Genomic DNA, 14,086 nt, shown 5'->3' with positions numbered 1-14,086 from the left:
AAAAATTATGATTAAAAGCTTATAAATGATTCAAACATAGTGACAAACACACTAATTAACTTTAACAGTAAACACACTAAACTAGCCCATGAATCATGATGCTTATAATCCTTGTTTTTGAATTTTGGAAAATAAACATTGAAAGAATAAATGACCATTTGTATCTATAAAAGATGAAAATATTGACATATGTATCCACATTAGATCGAAATTAAACTTGTACCCACACAAGATGCTTTCTGTGTGAGAAAAGTACCCTACGTGGCACTCCAACCCTCCAAAGACAAGGTACTTTTGTCACACGGAGGACATCTTGCGTGGGTACAAGTTTAGTTTCGATTTAGTATAGGTACATATGTCAGCATTTTTATCTTTCATGGGGTACAAATGATCATTTATTCTTTGAAAACTATGAGTAATCTTCAGGATTTTTTATTTTAATAAATAAAATAAATGTAATAAGTACTAAAATAAATAATTTAAAAATTATTTACCGATTTAAATTTCTCTCTCTTATCTCGTTTACAGTGTAAACGAGATAAGACACGTCACACTGCCACGTGTATATCTCGTTTACACTGTAAACGAGATAAGAGAAGACAAATTTGCAGCTGCTATAAAAGGATGTGTAACCCTTGGTATTCTCCAATCTCCACACACATTTCAAATCCTTTCTCTGTCTCATTTTTTCTCACGGAAACAAGGCAACAATGGCCAGTAACAGTGTATATATAGTGTGTGTGTTTATCCCAATTGTTGTATGAAAAATGGCAATAACAGAGTGACATTTGAGTATGAGAATCCGATATTGTTGCGCACTCAACGTGTAAATACGTTGTCAGAGTTGAAAAGTTTGATATTGAGCAAGCTCGGTGGTACAGAAGTGAGGGAGATCGGAAGGGTGGGGTATAGGTTGCTGGCACCCATGGATAACAGAGTTTTCCGGTATTCCGACTTCAAGGGGACGAGCATGTGCGACTGATGTTCAACATCCATGGGAGGATCATGGCGGAACAGGTAATGGAGCTTTCCATTGAGGTGGGAGATAGTTGTCGTGGTGGTTTTGTGCACTCGACCTATGTACCGAACGACCGACCTCTCGCACCACCGCCCATTCATGTCGTCATTCCATTGGATGAGGCGGAGGAGGGCGAGGAGGAGTCGGACAAAGATTACGTGGTGGATAGTGCGAACAGTGATTCTTCCGAAGGTGGCGATGAGGAAGAGTTTGTGCCGGAGATGTCTGCCCAGACTGTGGCATGCCATGTCTTGCCTCTACTTCACCCAATTCCGGTGCTATCGACGGTGCCAAGTCACTATCACAGTTTGGATCTGGACGCCATGCATGAGAGGACTCCGTTTTCGGACACGGGTGAAGAGGATTACAACTTAGACGGTGGGGTAGAGTTTCGGGTCGGCCGCAGGTTCAAATGCCGATAGGCAATGCTGCAAAGTGTGAAGAACTACAGTATTCGCAGGAGTGTTGAGTACCGGGTGCTCGAATTGGATCGGTTAAAGTACCATGTGCAGTGCCGTCAAGCAGACAATGGGTGTTTATAGAGCCATCGTGTGGCCCTTCGGCAGAACCTCAGATACTGGTAAGTTCAACTTTAATTGTGCTTTTGAGTACTTCTGTGTAATATATTAAAGAGGTTTGAGATATGGCTGAAGCAATATTGTTTTGTTGTGGTTAGGGAGGTTTGGAGGGTTGGTGGAGTGCACAGTTGTCTAGCACCCACCATGTCTCAAGACCATCGCCAATTAAACAGCAGTTTCATTTGCATGGTCATATTGCCGTTGATACAGTCCAACCCCTCTGTGAGTATTCTGGTGTTATAAGGTGCGGTCCAGGCGAGCTATCATTTCAAACCCTCCTACAGAAAGGTGTGGATGACAAAGCAGAAGATAATTGCACAGATCTACGGGGATTGGGAAGAGTCCTACAACAAGGTGCCGAAGCTGCTTCAGGCACTGCAGAACTATTTTCCTGGAACCATTTGTGACCTACGTGTCAAACCGTTCTACGATGGGCACCTCTTGGTACGAGGTTGTACCATGTTCGACGAAGTATTTTGGGCTTTTCCCTCATGTGTCGAGGCATTCAAGCATTGCAAGCCGTTTGTATCTGTCGACGGCACGCATCTGTATGGCAGATACAGTGGAGTGTTGCTTATTGCGGTGGCGCAAGACGGCAACAGCAACATCCTGCCTATTGCTTTTGCCGTTGTCGAGTCCGAAAGCACCGAGTCATGGTCGTTCTTCTTTACTAATCTGAGACACCATGCCACCCCACAAGATGGTCTGCTGGTTATCTCCGACTGATCTCAGGCCATCAAGGCCGCGCTAAGCGCCGACGATAGTGGATGGCATCCCCCAAGAGCATTTCATGCTTACTGTATCAGACACATAGCTGCAAATTTCATGACTCAGTTCAAGTCAGCTAAGGGCAAGAGATACCTCATAAATGCTGCTTACAGTCCAAGCAAGGCTGGGTATGAGTGGTACATGGATGCCTTGAGAGGATTCTCCTCGGCGATGGCAGATTGGGCTGGTCGGTTCAACAGGAGATTTGGCTGCAACATTTCGACAGTGGGCGGCGGTTTGGACACATGGCCACAAATCTGTTAGAGTGCATCAATGTAGTTCTGAAGGGGACACGATACACTCTGATTTCAGCCATTGTGCGCATCATGTATGAAAGACTGTAGAAGTTGTTTGTGACGAAGGGCAGGGAGGCGCAGTCACAGATGGCGAATGGAAACCGTTTCTCCCAAAGACTCTTAGCCACCATTAAAAAGAATAGAGAAGGCATCCCGAAGATGCGTGTCACTCATTGTGATAGGCGGGCCTCTATGTTTGTTGTGAAGGAGCTAGAGCCGTTCGAGGGTTGGTCGCAAGGTTCCTTCCGTCTTCGTCTATCAAAAAGTACGTGTTATTGTGGACTATTTCATTCTCTCCACTATCCGTGCCGCCACGCACTTGCCGGGTGTGTCGCCGCTAGCATTGAGTGGTACCCGTATGTGCATCCGATTTACAGGCAGGAAGCTATGTTCAAGGTGTACGAGGTGGAGTTTCCACCGATTCTTGACGAGTCCCTTTGGCCGGAGTGGTATGGGACGATGTTGTGTCCTAATCCTGTCACGCGTTCGAAGGCGACTGGACGACCCGTTTCCACCAGATTCTTGAATGATATGGATGAGGTCGAGCAACATGAGAAGCGGTGTGGCCTCTGTAGGCAATCCGGTCATATTAGAAGGGGTTGTTCTAATCAACCCACGAGAGATGCCTAGGACCTACAGTTCTTTTAGTATGGATGTAGTTTATTCCTGTTGAAGTTTTTTTATCATTTGATTATACCAGTTAAATGAAGCTGTAGCCTTTTTGATTTATCAGAAATGTCAATCCTTAGTTTTACATTTTAGTTTAATTGATGATGTAATATGTTGGTGTTATTTTTATTTTTGTTTAAAGTGGAATCCTTTGGTTTTGACATTTTATAGACTTCGGAGATGTAATAATTTAGTTTCGTATTTTACTTTTATAAGGCAGAGGGTAATAGTCATAAGAAATTACAACATAATAAACAACAACTGTTTACAATACAGAGCTTCACATACTAGCTAAAAAAGTGAATAAACAAGACAACCAAAATATAAAACAATAAAAAGAACTACAACCCAAACATATAACATCATCGGTGGCGAGGATCCTAGTAGTAGCACCTGTGCCCGGTACCACACGGTGGAGGTTGAGCCTGGCACTGAGGTTGAGAAGGACGAGGATCTTCCTGAGGCATTAGAGGGACAGCGGTGTCCTGGAGTGGCTGCGGATGATATGGCTGGAGCCCTCCAGAGGATGGATATGTGGCATACTGATGGATGTGAAGCTAAGGTTGAGACAGTGGAGCTAATGGAGGGGTCGCTTGAGGCTGTGATGATTTCAGGTACATACCATAGTTGTAGGATGGCGGGGTCGCAGACTGGGTACCAGGATGAAGACTGATGAGCGAATAATTTATACGCTTTTTGGCATTGTTCTTAGGTAGTTTTTAATATATTTTAATTACTTTTTAGTATATTTGTATTAGTTTTTATGCAAAAATTACATTTCTGGACTTTGCTATGAATTTGTGTATTTTTCTGTGATTTCAGGTATTTTCTGGCTGAAATTGAGGGACCTGAGCAAAAATCTGATTCAGAGGCTGAAAAAGGACTACAGATGCTATTGGATTCTGACCTCCCTGCACTCGAAATAGAATTTTTGGATCTACAGAAGTCCAATTGGCACGTTATCAATTGCGTTGGAAAGTAGACATCCAGGGCTTTCCAGCAATATATAATAGTCCATACTTTGCCCGAGTTTTGATGACTCAAACTAGTGTTTAAACGCCAACTTCTTGCCCTATTCTGGCGTTAAACGCCAGAAACAGGTTACAAGCTAGAGTTAAACGCCAGAAACAGGTTACAACCTGGCGTTTAACTCCAGGAATAGCCTATGCACGTGAAAGCTTCAATGCTCAGCCCAAACACACACCAAGTGGGTCCCAGAAGTGGATTTCTGCACTATCTATCTTAGTTTACTCATTTTCTGTAAACCTAGGTTACTAGTTGAGTATACAAACTACTTTTAGAGATTTATTTTGTACCTCATGACATTTTACATCTGAATTTGTATCTTCTACAGCATGAGTCTCTAAACCCCATGGTTGAGGGTGAGGAGCTCTGCTGTGTCTCAATGGATTAATGCAATTACTACTGTTTTTCATTCAATCACGCTTGTTTCTATTCTAAGATATTCATTTGCACTTCAACATGATGAATGTGATGATCCGTGACACTCATCACCATTCTCAACCTATGAACGCGTGCCTGACAACCACTTCCGTTCTATCTTAGATTGAGTGTGTATCTCTTGGGCTTCTGGTTCATGAGTTTGACTGCCTCTCCTGACAACAGAGCACTCAAATCCGTGAGGCCAGAGTCTTCGTGGTATAAGCTAGAATCGATTGGCAGCATTCCTGAGATCCGAAAAGTCTAAACCTTGTCTGTGATATTCCGAGTAGGATCTGGGAAGGGATGACTGTGACGAACTTCAAACTCACGACTGTTGGGCGTAGTGACAGACGCAAAAGGATCACTGGATCCTATTCCAACACAAGTGAGAACCTTCAGATGATTAGCCATGTACGTGGACCTTTTTCACTGAGAGGACGGATGGTAGCCATTGACAACGGTGATCCACCAACATACAGCTTGCCATGGAAGGAGCCTTGCGTGCGTGAAGAAGAAGACAGTAGGAAAGCAGAGATTCAAAAGACAGAGCATTTCCAAAACTCCAACCTATTCTCCATTACTGCATAACAAGTATTTATTTCATACTCTTTTATTTTTCGCAATTAAAACTAAGAACCATTATTGATATCCTGACTAAGATTTACAAGATAACCATAGCTTGCTTCAAGCCAACAATCTCCGTGGGATCGACCCTTACTAACGTAAGGTATTACTTGGACGACCCAGTGCACTTGCTGGTTAGTTGCGCGGGATTGCAAAAGTGTGATTGCAATTTTGTGTAGTAAGTTTTTGGCGCCGTTGCCGGGGATTGTTCGAGTTTGGACAACTGACGGTTCATCTTGTTGCTTAGATTAGGAAAAATTGTCTTTTGTTAAGTTTAGAGTCTCTTTATTTTTCTTTTCAAAAATCTTATTTTTCCTCATTAATTTTCTATTTTTATTTGAGTTCAGTTTCATGAATTAAGTTTGGTGTCAATTGCATGCTTTTCGTTTTCCTTCAATTTTTCAAAAATATTTCTCTCTTATTTAATCCTTGCATTTATTGAATGTGTCTATGTTCTTGTGAATAGTTGCTCATTTGAGTCTTTCTTTCTAAAATCTTTTCGAAAAAAATTTTCCTTGTTTGATCTTTAATTTTTCTTGTTTTGTGTCTTTCCGTGTTTTTCTTGTGATTTTCAAAAATTCCAAAAAGATTTTTCAAGAAAATACTTTTTCTTTCATAACTCAGTTGGTTAGAGCGTTGGCTTATGTTTTTGGTATCTTCTTTTCAAAAATAATTTTTCTTTGATTAAATCTTGTGTCAAATTTTAAGTTTGGTGTTCTTTCTTTATGTTCTTGAGTTCTTTGAGTCTTTGAATTGTGTTCTTGTTGTTCTTGTGAGTCTTCAAAGTGTTCTTGAATTTTCTTAGTGTTTTGATCTTAAAATTTTTAAGTTTGGTATTCCTTGGTGTTTTTCCTCCAAAATTTTCGAAAACAAGGAGTATTAGAACTAAAAATTTTAAGACTTGTGTCTTTTGTGTGTTTTTCTCTTTCATCATAAAATTCAAAAATAAAAAAAATATCCTTTCCTTTAATTGCTCATAATTTTCGAATTCATTAGGTTGATTTGGTCAAAATTTTTAAAATCATATCTTTTTCAAAAAAAAAAAAACTCCTAACCACTTTCTCTCTCTCATTCTTTTCCATCATGGACCTAAGTAGAAATGAACAGTCCAGAAAGACTCTGGGGTCATATGCTAACCCCACTACTGCTTCATATGGGAGTAGTATCTGTATACCCTCCATTGGAGTCAGTAGTTTTGAGTTGAATCCTCAGCTCATTATCATGGTGCAGCAAAATTGCCAGTATTCCAGTCTTCCACAGGAAGAACCTACTGAGTTTCTGGCACAGTTCTTACAAATTGCTGACACAGTACATGATAAAGAAGTAGATCAGGATGTCTACAGATTATTACTGTTTCCATTTGCTGTAAAAGACCAAGCTAAGAGGTGGTTAAACAACCAACCTAAAGCTAGCATAAGAACATGGAAACAGTTGTCAGACAAATTCCTGAATTAATATTTCCCTCCTAAGAGGATGACACAGCTAAGGCTGGACATCCAAGGCTTTAAACAAGAGGATAATGAATCCCTTTACAACGCCTGGGAGAGGTACAGAGAGATGCTAAGGAAATGCCCCTCTGAAATATTTTCAGAATGGGTGCAGTTAGACATCTTCTACTACGGGCTTACAGCAAAAGCTCAGATATCTCTAGACCACTCAGCTGGTGGATCTATACATATGAGAAAGACAATTGAAGAGGCTCAAGAGCTCATTGATACAGTTGGTAGAAATTAGCATCTGTACTTAAGTAGTGAATCCTCCATGAAAGAAGAGGCTAAGGCAGTATCCACTGAACTTAGTCCTCCAGAATGTGGAAATCAATCAGTAATTATGTCATCTAACAGAACAGTTGGCAGAATTTAAAGAGATGTTACAAGACACTAAGGATGCAAACAAGAACATGGAAGCACAACTAGACCAGACAAGACAACAGTTATCTAAACAAATAACAGAAGAATGTCAAGCTGTTCAATTAAGGAGTGGAAAAACATTGAATACCTCAACTCAAAGCAGCAGAAAGCCAAGAAAAGAACAACTAGCAGAGGATGAGCGAAATGCTACCCAAAATCCCTCTGAGGACAGTAAGAGCCCAGAGAGGAATGCTTCTGGCGTTCAAACACCAGAAAAGGGTGAAAACTGGCGTTAAACGCCTAGTGGACGCCCAGTTCTGGCGTTCAAACACCAGAAAAAGGGGAAAATTGGCGTTAAACGCCCAAACCATGTTCAGTTCTGGTGTTCAAACGCCAGAAAAGGGTGGGAATCTGGCGTTAAACGCCAACCCAGCTCCCAGTCCTGGCGTTCAACCGCCAATGAGGGGTCAGACACCTGCAATTGCTAATAATAAACCTACAATTGCTGATAATAAACCTACCTCTGTAGGAAATAAACCTGCAGCAACCAAGGTTGAAGAATACAAAGCCAAAATACCTTATCCTCAGAAACTCTGCTAAGCGGAACAGGATAAATAATTTGCCCGCTTTGCAGACTATCTCAGGACTCTTGAAATCAAGATTCTGTTTGTAGAGGCACTTGAGCAAATACCCTCTTATGCTAAGTTCATGAAAGAGATCTTAAGTCATAAGAAGGATTGGAGAGAAACTGAAAAATTTTTTCTCATTGAAGAATGCAGTGCAGTCATTTTAAAGAGCTTACCAGAGAAGCTTAAAGATCCTGGAAGCTTTATGATACCATGCACATTAGAGGGTACTGGTACCAAGACAGCTTTATGTGATCTTGGGGCAAGTATCAACCTAATCCCTGCATCCACTATCAGAAATCTTGGCTTGACTGAAGAGGTCAAACCAACCAGGATATGTCTTCAACTTGCTGATGGCTCCATTAAATACCCATCAGGCGTGATTGAAGACATGATTGTCACAGTTGGGCTATTTGCCTTTCCTACTGACTTTGTAGTGCTGGAAATAGAGGAGCACAAGAGTGCAACTCTCATTCTAGGAAGACCTTTCCTAGCAACTGGACGAACCCTCATTGACGTCCAAAAAGGAGAAGTAACCCTGAGAGTCAATGAAGATGAATTTAGGCTGAATGTTGTTGAAGCAATGAAGCACCCAGACACATCAAAAGATTGCATGCGTATTGATATTATTGACTCCCTAGTAAAGGAGATCAGTATGGCTGAGAGTCTCGAATCAGAGCTAGAGGACATATTTAAAGATGTTCAGCCTGATATGAAGGAACCAGAGGAAATAAAAGAACCTCTGAAAATTCCTCAGGAAGAGGAGAAACATCCTAAACCCGAGCTCAAACCACTACCACCATTCCTGAAATATGCATTTCTGGGAGAAGGTGAAACTTTTCCTGTAATTATAAGCTCTGCCTTAGAGCCACAGGAAGAGAAAGCACTAATACAGGTGCTAAGGACACACAAGACAGCTCTTAGATGGTCCATTAGTGATCTCATGGGCATTAGCCCAGCTAGATGCATACACAAGATCCTACTGGAGGATAATGCCAAGCTAGTGGTTCAACCACAAAGGCGGCTGAATCTAACCATAAAGGAGGTGGTGCAGAAAGATGTCACTAAATTACTAGAGGCTGGGATTATTTATTCCCTTTCTGATAGTCCCTGGGTGAGCCCTGTCCAAGTTGTACCCAAAAAGGGAGGCATGACAGTAGTTTATAATGAAAAGAATGAACTGGTCCCTACAAGAACAGTTACAGGGTGGCGTATGTGTATTGATTACAGAAGACTCAATACAGCCACCAGGAAGGATCATTTTCCTTTACCATTCATAGACCAGATGCTAGAAAGACTAGCAGGTCATGACTATTACTGCTTTTTGGATGGCTATTCAGGTTACAACCAAATTGCAGTGGATCCCTAGGATCAAAAAAAGACAGCATTCACATATCCATCTGGAGTATTTGCCTACAGAAGGATGCCATTTGGTCTGTGCAATGCACCTGCAACCTTTCAGAGATGCATGCTCTCTATTTTCTCTGATATGGTGGAAAAATTCCTGGAAGTCTTCATGGATGACTTCTCAGTATTTGGAGACTCATTCAGCTCCTGTCTTGACCATCTAGCACTTGTTCTGAAAAGGTGCCAGGAGACTAACCTGGTTTTAAACTGGAAAAAATGTCACTTTATGGTGACTGAAGGAATTATCCTTGGGCACAAAATTTTGAACAAAGGAATAGAGGTGGATCAAGCTAAGGTAGAGGTAATTGAAAAATTACCACCACCTGCCAATGTTAAGGCAATCAGAAGTTTTCTGGGGCATGCAGGATTCTACAGGAGGTTTATAAAAGATTTTTCAAAAATTGCAAAATCTCTAAGCAATCTGCTAGCTGCTGACACGCCATTTATCTTTGATATGGAATGTCTGCAGGCGTTTGAGACTCTGAAAGCTAAGCTGGTCACAACACCAGTCATCTCTGCACCAGACTGGACATTACCATTCGAACTAATGTGTGATGCCAATGACCATGCCATTGGTGTAGTATTGGGACAGAGGCATGACAAACTTCTGCATGTCATTTATTATGCCAGTCGTGTTTTAAATGACGCACAGAAGAACTACACAACCACAGAAAAATAATTGCTTGCAGTGGTTTATGCCATTGACAAGTTCAGATCCTATTTAGTAGGATCAAAAGTGATTGTGTACACTGACCATGCTGCTCTTAAATACCTACTCACAAAGCAAGATTCAAAACCCAGGCTCATAAGATGGGTGTTACTTCTGCAAGAGTTTGATATAGAAATAAGAGACAGAAAAGGGACAGAGAACCAAGTAGCAGATCACCTGTCCTGGATAGAACCAGTAGAAGGGGCGTCCCTCCCCCTTACTGAGATCTCTGAAACCTTTCTGGATGAGCAACTCTTTGCCATTCAGGAAGTACCATGGTTTGCAGACATTGCAAACTATAAAGCTGCGAGATTCATACCCAAGGAGTACAGCAGACAGCAGACGAAAAAATTAATTTCTGATGCAAAGTACTACTTGTGGGATGAGCCATATCTCTTTAAGAGATGTGCAGACGGAATAATCCGTAGATGCGTGCCTAGAGAAGGGGCACAGAAGATCCTATGGCATTGCCATGGATCACAATATGGAGGACATTTCGGAGGTGAGCGAACAGCCACAAAAGTCCTCCAATGTGGCTTCTACTGGCCTACACTCTATAGAGACTCCTGAGAGTTTGTACGTAACTGTGACAGTTTCCAGAGAGTTGGTAATCTGCCCCATGGTTACACCATGCCTCAACAAGGGATCTTAGAGATTGAGTTGTTTGACGTATGGGGTATTGACTTCATGGGGCCTTTCCCACCATCATACTCAAACACTTATATTCTGGTGGCAGTAGACTATGTATCTAAATGTGTGGAGGCAATCGCAACACCCACTAATGATACTAAGACAGTGCTGAAGTTTCTCCAGAAACATATCTTTAGCAGATTTGGTGTCCCTAGAGCACTAATCAGTGATGGAGGCACTCATTTCTGCAATAAATAGCTGTACTCTACTATGGTCTGATATGGAATTAGCCACAAGGTGGTAACTCCATATCATCCACAGACAAATGGGCAAGCTGAAGTCTCTAATAGAGAACTAAAAAGAATCCTGGAATGGACTGTAATTGCCCGTAGGAAGGATTGGGCAAAGAGCTTAGATGATGCTCCATGGGCATACAGAACAGCATTCAAGACTCCTATAGGAACTTCTCCATACCAGCTTGTGTATGGGAAGGCCTGTCACCTGCCCGTGGAACTGGAGCATAAAGCCTACTGAGCAACCAGATTCCTAAACCTTGATGCCAAATTAGCTGGAGAGAAAAGATTGCTCCAGCTGAATGAGCTAAAGGAATTCAGACTCAATGCTTTCGAAAATGCAAAAATTTACAAGGAGAAAGCAAAAAGGTGGCATAACAAAAAACTGTCATCCAAAGTCTTTGAGCCAGGACAAAAGGTTCTGTTGTTCAACTCTAGGCTCAGATTGTTCCCTGGGAAATTGAAATCCCAGTGGAAAGGCCCATATGTGATTACAGGTGTGTCACCATATGGATATGTAGAGCTTCATGATATTAACTTTGACAAAAAGTTCATTGTTAATGGACAGAGAGTCAAGCATTATCTTGAAGGCAATGTTGAGCAAGAATGCTCAAGACTGAGACTGGATTAAAGCCTAGTAAAGTCCAGCTAAAGACAGTAAAGAAGCGCTTATTGGGAGGCAACCCAATTTTATTTATTTATGTTATCTTATGTTGTCTTTAGGTTGATGATCATGTGGAGTCACAAAAACAACTGCAAAAATTAAAGCAAAATAAAAAACAACATTAAAAACAGCTTACCCTGGATGATAAGCTTACTGGCGTTTAAACGCCAGTAAGAGTAGCAGAATGGGTGTTAAACGCCCAGTCTGGTACCATTCTGGGCGTTTAACGCCAGAAAGAAGCAACAAGCTGGCGTTAAACGCCAGAAACAAGCAACAGCTTGGCGTTAAACGCCAGGAAAGGTATAAAAGCTGGCGTTAAACGCCAGAAACAGGTAGCAACCTGGCGTTTAACGCCAGACTTGCATTCTATGGGCATTTTTGCACGCCTAAATGGAGCAGGATCTTCTTCACACCTTTCCATAACAACCTTTCCCCTCCATCTCCTCCATTTCTTCTTCTTCCCCTCATTTCTTTCTTCTTTTGCTTAGGGATGAGCAAACCTTTTAAGTTTGGTGTGGTAAAAGCTTTGCTTTTTGTTTTTTCATAACCATTTATGGCACCTAAGGCCGGAGAAACCTCTAGAAAGAGGAAAGGAAAGGCAAAAGCTTCCACCTCCGAGTCATGGAAGATGGAGAGATTCATCTCAAAGGTCCATAGCTCAGTAGTAGAGCATTTGACTGCACATCAAGGAGCCATGAAGGAAGAGCAACAAAGACAAGGAAGATACATTGAGGAGCTCAAGCACTCCATAGGATCTTCAAGAAGGAGAACTAGCCGCCATCACTAAGGTGGACCCGTTCTTTAATTTCCTTGTTCTTATTTTTCTGTTTTTCGAATTTTTGAGCTTTATGTTTGACTATGTTTTGTGTCTTTACTGCATGATCATTAGTGTCTAGTGTCTATGTCTTAAAGCTATGAATGTCCTATGAATCCTTCACCTTTCTTAAATGAAAAATGTTCTAAATACAAAAGAACAAGAAATACATGAATTTCGAATTCATCCTTGAAATTAGTTTAATTATTTTGATGTGGTGACAATACTTTCTATTTTTTGAATGAATGCTTGAACAGTGCATATTTTTGATAGTGAAGTTTATGAATGTTAAAATTGTTGACTCTTGAAAGAATGATGAAAAAAGAGAGATGTTATTGATAATCTGAAAAATCATAAGATTGATTCTTGAAGCAAGAAAAAGCAGTGAAGAACAAAGCTTGCGAAAAAAAATGGCGAAAAAGAAAAGAAAAAGAAAAAGAAAAAGCAAGTAGAAAAGCCAATATCCTTAAAACCAAAAGGCAAGGGTAAAAAGGATCCAAGGCGTTGAGCACCAATGGATAGGAGGGCCTAAAGGAATAAAATCCTGGTCTAAGCGGCTAAATTAAGCTGTCCCTAACCATGTGCTTGTGGCATGCAGGTCCAAGTGAAAAGCTTGAGACTGAGTGGTTAAAGTCATGATCCAAAGCAAAAAGAGTGTGCTTAAGAGCTCTGGACACCTCTAACTGGGGACTTTAGCAAAGCTGAGTCACAATCTGAAAAGGTTCACCCCGTCATGTGTCTGTGGCATTTATGTATCCGGTGGTAATACTGGAAAACAAAGTGCTTAGGGCCACGACCAAGACTCATAAAGTAGTTGTGTTCAAGAATCAACATACTGAACTAGGAGAATCAATAACACTATCTGAATTCTGAGTTCCTATAGATGCCAATCATTCTGAACTTCAAGGGATAAAGTGAGATGCCAAAACTATTCAGAAGCAAAAAGCTACTAGTCCCGCTCATCTAATTGGAGCTAAGTTTCATTGATATTTTGGAATTTATAGTATATTCTCTTCTTTTTATCCTATTTGATTTTCAATTGCTTGGGGACAAGCAACAATTTAAGTTTGGTGTTGTGATGAGCGGATAATTTATATGCTTTTTGGCATTGTTCTTAGGTAGTTTTTAATATGTTTTAATTACTTTTTAGTATATTTTTATTAGTTTTTATGCAAAAATCAAATTTCTGGAATTAACAATAACTTAAAACAAAATCAACAATCAACATTAAACCACAAAATTAACAATAACTCAGAAGTCGAAACAAAATTAACATTAACTAAGAAGTAGTGGAGGCATACGAATGGCGAGAGAGAGTGAGCTCGGAGAGAACGAAGGTGACGAGGAGGAGAAAACGACTGAGCGCAAGTAGAGACGTTCGCAGTGAGAGAGAGCGCTTGAAGAGAGAGAGATTCCGAGGAAAGAACTAACCACCGCTACGCCAAGAAAAGGACCGCGACGAAGAAACGAAGAGCGCCGGCGAACGACGGGAGCGATGTGAGAGACGGGAGAAAACGAAGGACCCCTGGGTTTATCCATGTGAGCGACGCTGACAGAAGGTGGAGGCTAGGATGACGGTGACGACACCCTCGACTGACAGAGAGTAGCTCGACGATGAAGAAGGTGAAGCGTGGGTTGAGTGGCTGCTAGGGTTTTTTGGGTGAGATGGGTGAGAGACCAAGAGATAGAAAGCGGTG

Source organism: Arachis ipaensis, chromosome B07 (genome assembly GCF_000816755.2).
Source record: "Arachis ipaensis cultivar K30076 chromosome B07, Araip1.1, whole genome shotgun sequence".
Lineage (NCBI taxonomy): Eukaryota > Viridiplantae > Streptophyta > Magnoliopsida > Fabales > Fabaceae > Arachis > Arachis ipaensis.
Note: the sequence above shows the minus strand (reverse complement) of the source record.